General features: G+C 38.6%; 1 protein-coding gene across 6 annotated transcripts in view; it reads left to right on the top strand.

Annotated features, from left to right (window-relative positions):
• MID1 (midline 1) overlaps positions 1–10,190 on the top strand; it is a 328,983-nt gene that overhangs the window by 204,143 nt on the left and 114,650 nt on the right. The window lies entirely within an intron of this gene.

Below are 10,190 nucleotides of genomic sequence, written 5' to 3'. Positions count from 1 at the left end.
GAAGGAAGACTACAACTGAGAGATCATGAGTATGAAGGTAAAAAGAGCATTCTTCTTCTGCATACAATGGTTTCAATGGCAAAAAATTAACAGAATAGGTTGAATTTAACTAGAAGTCTTATCTCAAAATATATACTAATAACACACATTGTGTGTGTGCCTTTATGTTTATATATGTGCGCACACACACACACACACACACGTCGTCTTATATTAAAACAGTGAATAGTAATAGGAAGAAAATCTGGCTGAAACTGACAGCTTCCTTTTAAATCTTAAAGGATTTCTTGTTTAATAATGAAGTATAGTTATTTTTACATATATTACACAATTTTATTCTTTGATAAATATAAGATTTTTTGTCATGATTGATAATAGTTTACTTTAGTATTATAGAATGTGGATATAAAAACCCAATAATCGGCTTAATGAAATGTTACAATTCGGTAGATGAATTAGAACTGTTACATCGCTATTGTTCATTGATTTATATTGGTAGGAATGCACTATTTAATGTGAAATACCTGCCATAATTAAATATTCGTATATATTCGTAAGTATATTTTTTGGTGTCTCAATATAAGCAATTAGGAAATATCTCACATTTTGATTTATTTAGATGTAGTAAGCCTAAATATAGCATTTTTAAAACAGTTGACTCTTTTCTTTATAGCTTTGAGTTAATATCACCAATAGCTTGGAAAATTAAATTTAAAGCCAGGCTAGTTTGTACTGTACTTAGGTTTTCTGCTAGCTCTGGTTGTGAACATGAATGCAGTGGGTAGAGTAGATGATTGTCAAATGATGCCATTCCACTTTAATGACAATGCAAATGATTGTTTAAATTCCTACTAAAATTATTTAGCTAAAATTCTCTTTACATATTGTATTACAGTGTTTTGGCATTTTGTGTCCAAGGTAGCAAGATATCCAAATATGTGTTTCCTTGGCCCCAGCAATCCTGCCAGGTGGTTGATCTCTTCCCACAGATAGTTCTTTCAAATAACAACAAGCCTGTCTGAAGGCCATTTGTTACCCACTTCATCATGAGCTACCATTCTCCTCATATAATCCTTCCCTCCATGTGCTGCACTACACTCTGGGTAGAAGGGTAGTAGGCCAGGTAGTTTCTTTCAAGATCAAAGTTCCATTCTTTAGCCATCAGCAAGGCTATTTGAAAACCATGCCCTAGCCTTTCTCTCCCTACCCTTTTCTCCCAGAGGCTGAGAATATTTTATGTGCTAAAATCCTAGAGCGAGATCTATAGCATGTAGATCGGCATCATTCCATTGAAATAAACTGAGTGATGTGGGTTTGCATCAGCTGAAGATCTGGCCTCTGCTGTCTGTCAGACAAGCAAGAGTTCCAAATCCACTCTTGAATTCTGGTTGTCTCCTTCATTAAGGGTAATATTGACCTTTGAGATAGATACAAAGTCAGTCTAGCTACACTACTGCTACTAAGAGTGGAAGGATCTTGGTCTTGAGTTTATATGGTGACTTTCATCCACATGGACGTGTAGAAGCTAATAAGCTCAATGTTAAAATTAATAAACTAAAATGTCAGCTAAAAAATGGATAACACTGATTGTGAAAATACTGTTATTTAAATGAAAAGATTTTTGGTGATACGAAGATTTTTGAAAAAATGAACATCTATTATTCTGTAAAATCGCTGGACTCATTCATAAATTTCTAATGATAACAGTTTCCTTAAAAAACCAAAACACACCATACCTTAAGTGACATTTTCTTTCAGTGGAGTTTTTTTTAAATCAACATAGTGTTGATGCTAACAAAAGCAACTAGTTGGTTTTTGATATGTAGCTCTGGGTGTCAAGCTATGCTAATTACTTACATTCTATCCCAGCAGTGTTGCTAATTATTTAAACAATATATCATCCTTCATTAACCACGGGACAAAAGATGCCATTACACTCTAGCTCTTTTTGTGGCAAAAATGAAGCCCTTTAATTAAGAGTTCTGGTACACTTGTCTGAGGCTTGCATGCTAGAGTGGATTTAACAGTCAATGTAACAGTCATTGTGAAGCTCTGGAAATGAGAACTAAAAGTCTCTAAATCGCTTTGCCCTGACAGTTGTAAATCCAATCCTGTGAGGTGCTGAGTACTTTCATCTTTTATCAGCGCACTGTGAGTTGAAGGCACTCATTTTCTCACAGCAGCAGGCCTCTGGTATTTTTAGTTATAGGATTACATGAAAAAACTTCTGTTTATTATTATTAATAATAATTAATAAAGTAGGTCACGGACATGTATGTGTATAATAAAAAAACTGGGGACAAGTCAGTAATATATTGAATTTATATGACATGGTGTAGTGTTAACTTTGTGGTGGAACTTTAAAATTAACCTTCTGTTATATAAACAATGTGTAGTGTGTTATAAATATTAACAGGAGGTTCACAGGATTCCAGCAAATGCTCACATCTAACCCACTTTATGAATGCAAAGAATCTCTATTACTCAATGAAAATTCATCCTTTCCTGTTTGTCTTGGAGCAATGGAATGAAAAAAAATGCAATTAGAACTATACCAATTTTTTTCAGGGAAACAAATTAAAATTAGATTCTCATATAGTTGTATCTACATAAGTTAACATTAGCTAAGGTTTTGGAGTGAGAAAGAATGTTGTGTGCGGACAAATGTAAGACATAGATATAGTCAGCTAATGTTCATTTTGAGTTAATAAACATGTTACATTTGGGCCTGACAAAAGGAAAAAAATATATATCTTGGATCAGAGTCTCAAATAGTACAATGTAAATAAACATTGCTCAATCGAAGTTAATGGAGCTGCTTAGATTTACACCAGCTGAGGATCTGGTCCATAACGTTCAGATAGCTATATCTCCCATAATGCCATGAAATGTGAAATCAGTTTGGGGTGGCTTTCATACTATCTAATCAGGAGAGATCCTTTGTTGGGTCTGCTATAGCCCTGAATATTTCTGTGTAATTCTTATTAATGCTGAAGTGTGTTAGGCATGTTTACGAAGGGTAGATCACATTCCAGAGTAGAATTCTGTAACTGCAAGAGTGTTGCCTTTTTCATTAACATTTTCAGTATTTTTACTTCCAAAAGTACACCAACAAAAAGGGATCTTTAAATTATGTTTTGTTGTTGTTTTTTTATTTTCATGGAAAGAATTTACAAAAATAGACAACACTACAATCAAAATCCACATTTTGGTGTGGTGATTTTATGACGGAATCCATTTAAAAAAATCTATTTCTTTTTTCCTAATCTGAATCAGGACACAGGGAAAATAATCCATTTGCCTTAACAAGTTTAGTGCTCAAACATTTTTCAGTGGGAAACAACTATAAAATATTTAAGCACTGAGAAAATCAAAGTTACATCTTACAAAATTACTTTGAGCATATTATGATAGAAGGCCTTCTGCCAAATCCAAAGCTTCTATAAATAGAGTATAACAATGCATGCATCTTTCCCTATTGTTTTAAACTTGAGGTTAAAACCCTTAATATTTAAATGTCTTTGTAGAGATACTAATACAATATATGCTGAAATTTTCAGCTTTGTGTCCCTTACTTCCTTTTTGTATTACTTTTAATTTATGGACTAATCATTAATCAGGTTGCAAATGTATTGCAATATCATCAGGGTCTGACACTGCAAACCTGTACTCATATAAATAGTCCTGCTGACCACACATGAGTATGTGCTTAAAGGATCAGACCATACGTCATTATGTGCATTTATTAATAGTATGTATGTGTAGATCAATACCTATACACACAAAGATACTAGTAATATCTACATGTATTCTGTGTGTGTGTGTGTACTGTGTGTGTGTGTGTGTGTAACAGAGTATATATAATTTGTGTGTATGTGTATAATACACATGCAAAAACACACACAAATGTACAGTGCATGTAAAAGATACATATGGGTGTGTATCTATGAATTACATACACATGTATGTTATGTATATGCATTCCATATATAATGTACTTGTGGCTATTACTAGCACGTTTATGGATGTAATGGATTTCTATTTTTAACTCAGCATTGATTAATGTATCCTTTTTAAAAACACTTTTTTTCTGTTGCTGATTTTCACATTTATGAATATATTTTCCCTTTTGTATCTTTGTAACGTCTATTAACATTAGGCTTAATGGTAGTTATACAGACAATACATTTAGGAAAGAATATGCACCTTAGAAGAAACACACAAAGCCTTTCTCAATAGGATCAATTTTTCAATCTGTCAGTGAGCACAATATATAGTATGAAGAATGTGGAAAAAATTATAACTAACTTTACAAGATTGAATATTTTCCTCCTGCTTGCTTAGTATTGAATGATTTTGAGTGGTAGCCAGTTGTCACCTTTCTTTCAAGTTTATGCAGCTTTAGTATTTTAAAAGTATTATATTAAACCTGGCAAAATGTGTTCTAGGGAAACTTGAAATTCAATAGCTTCTTGTTCATTCCATACATGAACTTTAGAAATTAGATGAAACAGGTTTAATAAAAATTGTTAGAATACATAAATTAAGTACAATATATGCATACATGAAGTTAATAAATTGTTACATTATATATTGCCCGATCTAAAAATAGTGTATTCTACTGCATAGATTATTCTTTTTGGTGTCGATATTGGTATTTAGTCACTTTTACTTGTATAGAATATTATCGAAACACATTATCAGACTGGCCGCCTTGAAGTGTGCTGATACCCAGACAATAAAAATAAAACTAATATGTGTAACCATGGTGTTTTAGGGATTATTGTGCTACAAAGAGTGTGTAACCTAGGTGAAAAATGGAATAACCATTGACTACACTAATTTACTACGTTAATATACTTATACAATTATGAGAATCCTCTTTTTAGTCCTACATCCTTTGTTTTAGTGTGTGACCTTAAGTCTGTGTTGTTTGTTCTCCTGAGTCAGAATTTTTTGGTGGAGAGGAGCAGGACCCTATAACATTTAATTACGGTAACAGATATTGCTGTGCATGTATGTTTTATCCTTTACTCCCTTCTTCCATGCATGAGTCATTTCAGGCATCCTTGGCTACCAAGCAAATTCTAAAATTTACTTTACACAGGTTTCCTTAAGAGGGAGACCTTTGTCTGCCCCTACTAGATCACCAAAAATAAAAGATGGATGGTAACTTGTAGATCAAATAAACTCTTCAAGGCTGGAGCATAGTCATTAAACATGTCTGTAAAGCGCTTAGCATACTTTGAGTATCCTATAAATAAATAATAGTAAGTGAAGGAAAAAGTGATGTACTGTTGACTTTTGGGTGATAAGCCGTATGGTGCTAACAATGCTGCCTGAAAAAGAGTTTGAGATGGCCTTTTTCTTGTGACTTGTATAGGGGGCATTAGGAGCATCACTTTTCTTGTGACTTTTTCCTGTTTGTGTTCTGGCACTATACAATAGTTCATTTCATACCTGTTTTTTTCCAAAGAGCACCTTAAACAAAAGTACTTTCAGAATCAGATCCTTGTATTGGTACTTTAACTTACTGTTCCTCTTTTCCATTAGAATGATTTGATTGAGTTCCTAAGCTTTCTTCTCTGCATCTGCTGAGGTGTGAGATTTTTGTTGCAGCTAGAATTAGATTGGCACAGATATGGCCGTCATTGCCTCCTGGTAAAACCTGCAAGGTTATTTACTATTTATCTTTAAAACAGTTCCTGTTCTTTCTAGGATTTTAACAATGGAAGAGAAAGGGCAAGGGGCAGTCAATATTGTTCAATAGTAACATTTTTCCCCTTAAGCAACAAGCATTAACACTATCATATGTCAACAGTTGTTTATAAAAGGATATGTTTTCAAAGGTGCCTCAATCCAACTTCTAAAATTACATGCACAATTTTTCACTTGATCCAAAAAATTTGAATGTGAAAAATGGTGAGTTCAAAAAGACTCAGCAGGCAAAATCTGATGTGTAATTTGAGTGCATTCTTTTGAAATTTCTACTCTAGCCATCAGTTCCACAGACAGAAAAGCAGGAGTAGCAGCATGATCTTTTAATTCAGTTTGATAATATTTGGTGGATCAGAAGGCTCTTGAAAGACCATAAGAATAAGGGATACAATAGGAGTGACTGTGGCTAAATTTCTCCCTTTTTGAGACTTATCTTTTCAAGTATTTTTGAGTTTGAGAGGGTTTTTGTTCCATAAGCAACGATAGACTCTTTTTGTGAGTGGTCTTTCTCTGACTTATAAAAATCAGAGAGATGAGATAATATCTTTTAGTGGACCAATTCTGTTGGTGAGATAGACAAGCTTTCGAGCTACACAGAGCTTTTCTTCAGGTCTGGAAAATGTACTCTGGTGTCACAGCTAAATACAAGATTAAACAGTTTCAAATTAAACGATATGTTCAATTTTGTAGTTAGCTGTGACACTGGACTAGAACTGAAATTGTTGCAGACAATAGATTAGAAAGGCAATGGGAATGGAGGCTTCAGTGTGGCAGTGAGGAGTGCAGGCCACTGGCTGCACAAAAATGGGGGTCACCCGGAGCCCCCACTCCTGGGACACAGGAGTGATGAAGCTGCATCCAACCCTGACACAGTGCAAGGGCCAGGCCTCCCTCAGAAACAGCCCATGCCACTGCCCCTCTGCGCTGGGGCACACCGCAATAACAAGTGAGAGGGATAGTCTCACATGCACACCCATCCCGAGCCCCCAGTCGAGGTGTGGGCAGGCAGGTTCAGCCCAGCAGGATCCAAGTGTGGAAGGGCTCAGTGTGGGGGATCCAGGTGTGGGGGGAAGGTTCTCTGTGAGGCAATCTGGGTGCGGGTAGCTTGGTGGGAGGCCCTAGGGTCGGGGAGGCCCTGGATGCCCAGGGGCTTGTTGGGGTGTTCTGGGTGCAGGAGCAAGGGGACTCTGTGGGTGGGGGTCCAGGTGAACATGGATAGAGCTCAGCAGGGGGGTCTGGGTGGGATGGGGCTTGGTAGGGGCTGTGTGTGTGCAGGGATGGGGCTTGGCAGGGGGATTCGGGAGCTGGGGGGATGGGGCTTAGTGAGGTGAGGTTCCAGGTATGTGGGGCTTGGCAGGGTGGTCAAGGTGCAGGGGGAGTGGGGCTCAGCAGAGTAGGGTTTCAAGTGCGGGGAGCTCAGTGGGGGATGGTCTTGAGGTGTGTGTGGGGGGGCAGATGCAGGGGATGGAGCTCAGCAGGGGAGTCGGGGTGAGGGGTGGAGTCTGGATGCCCGGGGTTTGGATGGGCAGGGGGGCAGCTCCCTGTAGAATGACTCCTCCCCCTGCAAGCTGGGGAGCTATGGGAACAGGAAGTGGGGGTGGATGTGGAGCTTTCTGCTGCTGGGGTCACCGTATGGGGAGCTTCCCCCCCCATATCTACCCAACCCCCATGCATCCGGATACCACCCCACTCCCCAGCCAGACTTTCCTCATCCATACAGTGGAAGAGGAAGTCCCGTCTTGCACCAGCCCAGCCGGGACTAGCAGCTGGAGCCCAGCAGCTCTGGGTATAGCACAATAGCAAGTGAGAGGGTCAGTCTGTCTCGCATGCATGTCCAGCCTCCTCCCCCACCCTCAGGCTATGATTTATGTCTCCCTCAGCTGCTTCCAATGCCTAAACCAATGCCTCAGCTGCTTCCAATGCCTAAACCAATGCCTAAACCTGCTCTGGACCACTGACCACTGTGAATCAATTATTCTATGAGGAAAGAGTAAAATCTGTGGGAGACATTAATTCTGTGCTTGCGCAGTGGCACAGAATTTCCCCAGGAGTATAATTCTGAGCTCAACTCAGGATAAATCAGGAGTATTTCCATTAAAGTCACTGGTATTATACTGAAGTATTCTAAAAACTGAAGTGAGATCAGAATCACAAAGCTCATGCAAAAGAACTTAAATTCCTGAAAAAGTATTTTATATCCCAAGTATGCTGGTAGCCATTTACATCCCAGTATGCTTTGTATTTAGAATGGAAATTTATTACCATATTTATGGTAATTCAACTACTACTTGCTGTAAATGCTGAGTTTTTAATGGCACCCATTGACAGTCCTAAATCTCTCATTTCTGCCATCAAAATAACAACTCTGAACAACTTTCAGAATTTGCAGATGATGGCTTATTTGTTTAGCTGAGCTAGAAAGGTTCGTAATTTACTCTTAATATAAGATAGTGGTTCTCAAACTTTTGTACTGGTGACCCTTTTCACATAGCAAGCCTCTGTGTGTGACCCCCACTCCCTTATAAATTAAAAACACTTTAATAGATTTTGGCATTAATACCATTATAAATGCTGGAGGCAAAGTGGGCTTTGGGGTGGAGGTTGACAGCTCGCAACCCCCCCCATGTAATAACCTCATGACCCCCTGAGGGATCCCGACCCCCAGTTTGAGAACCCCTGGTATAAGAGGAAGCAAGGGGGCAATAGTGACTCAGAAGCTCCTGGGACTACTCCTGGAATAGTGCTGTTGATGGTACCGCTCCTTGTTCAGGACTGTGTCTAAAATCACAAGCTGCACCTCCCCTCCTTGTATCACTTCCTATAATTGCATGTACTATATTCCAAAAGTCTGAAACTCAGGATTTTACAATTAGTTTTAATATATTGATGTTTTAATTCTGTGTCTAAAGATAAACTCTAACTTGTTTTGTTTTTAACAAACAACATTTTTGGATGGATTAAAATACTATTCTCCTTAGCACTGTCATGACAGGCTCAGAATATTGGGGCTGAGGGAAATGACGACTAACTAAGTAGAGGAAATCTTTCCATGAAACTGATGAGAAAAGAGATACCAGAACAGAAGTGTTCCCTTGTTGAAAATAACCCTGTTCTCAGGTAAATGACAGTATAATTGGTGACTTAGGACCAGATTTAGGGTCAGGTGACCAAATGGGGTACGGGGCTTGGCGGGCACCAGGCTTGGGGTGATGTAAGTTATTCAAAAGTTTAACAAATGGGAGGGGGTGCTGAAGATGCTCCTCGCCTGGGGCGCCATTTGGTCTAGGGCTGGCCCTGGCTAACAGTTGTCTGTGCTTGCACTGCGGCAAGCTCTTCATGGAAACTGATCCATGTGAAAGTGTCCTCTTTGATTCATGCTTTGCTTTCTTGAAACATGAGGCTGTATAACTGAGCTCTGTTGTTTAAAGGGGCCCAGACAATATGGTCAAACTTTAAAAATGATTAGACAGACAGCTGTTTGCCACATATGTATCTTGTTCAGAAGTCATTTGCTAGAATTGTTAAGCTGTAGTCAATGACACTCTGTGCTAGCTTTGCCCCATAACCAAAAAGATAAAAGGGAAGAATAAAACTCATAACACATTGACTCTTTCGTATCTATCTATAATGGTGAGTCTGTATACATAATCTGTTAAACTGTGACATGTGCGTGTGGGGTGTGTGTGTGTGTGGGGGGGGGGGGAAATGGCAAACCATTCAAATATTTGTTAAAATATGATATTCTCCACACAAAAAAGCCTCACCATATATATTAGGAGAAATCCTTTTCAATGACTAACAGAGCGGAAGAAATTGTTAAAAGAATACATTGCTGGTGCATCCGTAAGTAAAATGCAATATAAAATGAACTTAAGTAAAAATAGAGGTTTTTCTGGGTATCCAACCCAAATAGATTCTGTAAAATAGAAGAGGAGGAGAAGTTGGTGCATATATGAATATGAAGGCTGAGGAGAGGTGGAAGGTCTGCAACCCTCACTACCATCAAGGGCACCCACTGTCCACAGCCACTTCACTCTCACAGCAGAGGAATATGTAGCCACAGAATGACACGCCCTTACCTTGCCCTTCCTATTTCCTGCCTCCTCCTGTCCATTCGTGCCGGGGGTGCTGCTGTCATGGTCACAACAAAATCGTGGTAGTTCCACTATGGGGGGTTTCGGGCCTTCCTTATCTGAAGGGGGAGGGGACAAGATTTGAGTCAATAGGGTTAACTACCGCGCATGTCTCTAAGGCTACAATTGAAGGTTTATAATTATTAATCTACAGGTTTGAAAAAGTTATCTGCAGTAGGATATAATGCCTGCATTCTGTCACTGGTCCTTCACTTCCCCCACCCCAAAGAACAATAGTTGCCCCCATAAATAAAAAATTCTGGTCTAGATACTTGGTCAAATTAGTTAACATGTACGTTGATGTTGTTTTTGTTGCACTTTTAAATGAAGGCAGAATTT

This window comes from Caretta caretta, chromosome 1 (genome assembly GCF_965140235.1).
Source record: "Caretta caretta isolate rCarCar2 chromosome 1, rCarCar1.hap1, whole genome shotgun sequence".
In the NCBI taxonomy this organism is placed as follows: domain Eukaryota; kingdom Metazoa; phylum Chordata; order Testudines; family Cheloniidae; genus Caretta; species Caretta caretta.
The sequence above is the reverse complement of the archived record's forward strand: the minus strand, read 5'-3'. Positions and strand labels throughout refer to the sequence as shown.